Source organism: Pangasianodon hypophthalmus, chromosome 28 (assembly GCF_027358585.1).
Source record: "Pangasianodon hypophthalmus isolate fPanHyp1 chromosome 28, fPanHyp1.pri, whole genome shotgun sequence".
Lineage (NCBI taxonomy): Eukaryota > Metazoa > Chordata > Actinopteri > Siluriformes > Pangasiidae > Pangasianodon > Pangasianodon hypophthalmus.
Genome location: NC_069737.1, coordinates 17,219,220 through 17,223,260, shown reverse-complemented (window position 1 = coordinate 17,223,260; position 4,041 = coordinate 17,219,220).

Here is a 4,041-nt window from a genome sequence, read left to right as displayed (position 1 = left end):
CAAACCACTAGCGACCATATCAAATCTCTACAGACCCTATCAAACCTCTACACACCTCGACACACCTCTACAAACCGCTACAGACCCTATCAAAACTCTACAGACCCGATCAAAACTCTACAAACCTCTAAAGACCCTATAAAACCTCTACAGACCTCTACAGACCCTATCAAACCTCTCCAGACCCTAACAAACCTCTACAGACCCTATCAAACCTCTACAAACCCTATCAAAACTCTACACACCCTATCAAACCTATACAAACCTCTACAGACCCTATCAAACCTCTATAGACTCTATCAAAACTCTACACACCCTATCAAACCTCTACAAACCTCTACAGATCCTATCAAACCTCTACAGACCCTATCAAACCTCTACAGACCCTATCAAACCTCTACAGACCCTATCAAACCTCTACAGACCCTATCAAACCTCTACAAACCTCTAGAGACACTATCAAACCTCTACAGACCCGATCAAAACTCTACAGACCCTATCAAACCTATACAAACCTCTACACAACCTTTAAAATCTCTACAGACCCTATGAAAACTCTACAGACCCTATCAAAACTCTACAGACCCTATCAAAACTCTACAGACCCTATCAAAACTCTACAGACCCTATCAAAACTCTACAGACCCTATCAAAACTCTACAGACCCTATAAAACCTCTACAAACTTCTAAAGACCCTATAAAACCTCTACAGACCCTTTAAAAACTCTACACACCTCTACAGACCGTACCAAACCTCTACAAACCTGTAAAGACCCTATCAAACGTCTCCGCACCCTAACAAACCTCTACACACCCTATCAAACCTCTACAAACCCTATCAAAACTCTACACACCCTATCAAACCTCTACAAACCTCTACAGACCCTATCAAACGTCTATAGACTCTATCAAACCTCTACACACGCGATCAAACCTCTACAAACCTCTACAGACCATATCAAAACTCTACAGACCCTATCAAACCTCTACAGACCCTATCAAACTTCTACAAACCTCTACAGACCCGATCAAAACTCTACAAACCTCTAAAGACCCTATAAAACCTCTACAGACCCTATCAAAACTCTACACACCCTATCAAACCTCTACAAACCTCTACAGATCCTATCAAACCTCTACAGACCCTATCAAACCTCTACAGACCTCTACAGACCCTATCAAACCTCTCCAGACCATAACAAACCTCTACAGACCCTATGAAACCTCTACACACCTCGACAAACCTCTACAAACCGCTAAAGACCCTACCAAACCTCTACAGACCCTATCAAGCCTCTACAAACCTCTAAAGACCCTATAAAACCTCTACAAACCTCTAAAGACCCTATAAAACCTCTACAGACCCTATAAAAACTCTACAGACCCTATGAAACATCTAAAAACCATGTTAAACCTCTACAGAGCCTATCAAACCTCTATCAAACCTCTACAGACCCTATTAAACCTCTACACACCTCTACAGACCCTATCAAACCTCTACAAACCTGTACAGACCCTATCAACCTCTCCGGACCCTAACAAACCTCTACACACCCTATGAAACCTCTACAAACCCTATCAAACCTCTACAAACCTCTACAGACCCTATCAAAACTCTACAGGCCCTATCAAACCTCTACAGACCCTATCAAACCTCTACAGACCCTATCAAACCTCTACACACCTCGACAAACTTCTACAAACCGCTACAGACCCTATCAAAACTCTACAGAGCCTATCAAACCTCTACTAACCACTTCAGACCCTATCAAACCTCTACAAACCTCTACAGACCCTAGCAAACCTCTACAGACCGTATCAAACTTCTACACACCCCATCAAACCTCTACAGAGCCTTTCAAACCTCTACAAACGTCTACAGACCCTATCAAACCTCTACAGACCATATTAAACCTCTACAGACCCTATTAATCCTCTACACACCTCTACAGACAATATCAAACCGGCTACAAACCTCTACAGACCCTAGCAAACCTCTCCAGACCCTATGAAACCTCTACACACCCTATCAAACCTCTACAGACCCTATAAAACCTCTACAGACCCTATCAAACCTCTACAAACCTCTAAAGACCCTATCAAACCTCTACAGACCCTATCAAACCTCTACAAACCTCTATAGACTCTATCAAACCTCTACACACGCTATCAAATGTCTACAAACGTCTACAGACCCTATCAAACCTCTACAAACCCTATCAAAACTCTACACAACCCTATCAAACCTATACAAACCTCTACAGACCCTATCAAACCTCTATAGACTCTATCAAACCTCTACACACGCTATCAAACCTCTACAAACCTCTACAGACCCTATCAAAACTCTACAGGCCCTATCAAACCTCTACAGACCCTATCAAACCTCTACAGACCCTAGCAAACCTCTACAGACTCTATCAAACCTCTACAGACCCTATCAAACCTCTACAAACCTCTACAGACCCTATCAAACCTCTACAAATGTCTACACACCATATAAAACCTCTACAGACCCTATCAAAAGTCTACAATCCTCTACAGACCCTAATAAACCTCTACAGACCCTATCAAACCTCTACAAACCTCTACAGACCCTATAAAACCTCTACAGACCCTATCAAACCTATCCAGACCCTATCAAAACTCTACAAATCTCTAATGACCCTATCAAACCTCTACAAACCCTAACAAACCTCTGCAAACCCTATCAAATCTCTACAAAACCTATCAAACCTCTACAAACCCTATCAAATCTCTACATACCGCTACACACCCTAGCAACCCTCTACACACCCTAGCAAACCTCTACACACCCTAGCAAACCTCTACAAACCCTAGCAAACCTCTACAAACCCTATCAAACCTCTACAAACTCTAACAAACCTCTACACACCCTGGTAACCGTCTACACACCCTGGCAAACCTCTACAAACCTCTACACACCCTATCAAACCTCTACAAACCCTGGCAAACCTCTACAAACCCTAGCAAACCTCTACAAAAATCTACAACCCCTATCAAACCTCTACAAACCCTAGCAAACCTGTACAAACCCTATCACAATTCTACAAACCTCTACACACCCTAAAAAACCTCTACACACCCTAGAAAACCTCTACAGACCCTATCAAATCTCTACAAACACTAGCAAACCTCTACAAACCTCTACACACCCTAATAAACCTCTACACACCCTAGCAAACCTCTACAAAACCTATCAAACCTCTACAAACCCTATCAAATCTCTACATACCTCTACACACCCTAGCAACCCTCTACACACCCTAGCAAACCTCTACAAACCCTAACAAACCTCTACAAACCCTAACAAACCTCTACAAACCCTATCAAACCTGTACAAACTCTAACAAACCTCTACACACCCTGGCAACCGTCTACACACCCTGGCAAACCTCTACAAACCTCTACAGACCCTATCAAACCTCTACAGACCCTATCAAACCTCTACAAACCTCTACAGACCCTATCAAACCTCTACAGACTCTATCAAATCTCTACAAACCTGTACAGACCCTATGAAACCACTACAGACCCTATCAAAACTCTACTAACCACTTCAGACCCTATCAAACCTCTACAAACGTCTACAGACCCTATAAAAACTCTACAGACCCTATCAAACCTCTACAAACCTCTACAGACCCTAGCAAACCTCTACAAACCCTAGCAAACCTCTACAAACCTCTACACACCCTAATAAACCTCTACACACCCTAGCAAACCTCTACAAAACCTATCAAACCTCTACAGACCCTATCAAATCTCTACATACCGCTACACACCCTAGCAACCCTCTACACACCTATCAAAACCTATCAAACCTCTACAAACCCTATCAAATCTCTACATACCGCTACACACCCTAGCAACCCTCTACACACCCTAGCAAACCTCTACACACCCTAGCAAACCTCTACAAACCCTAGCAAACCTCTACAAACCCTATCAAACCTCTACAAACTCTAACAAACCTCTACACACCCTGGCAACCGTCTACACACCCTGGCAAACCTCTA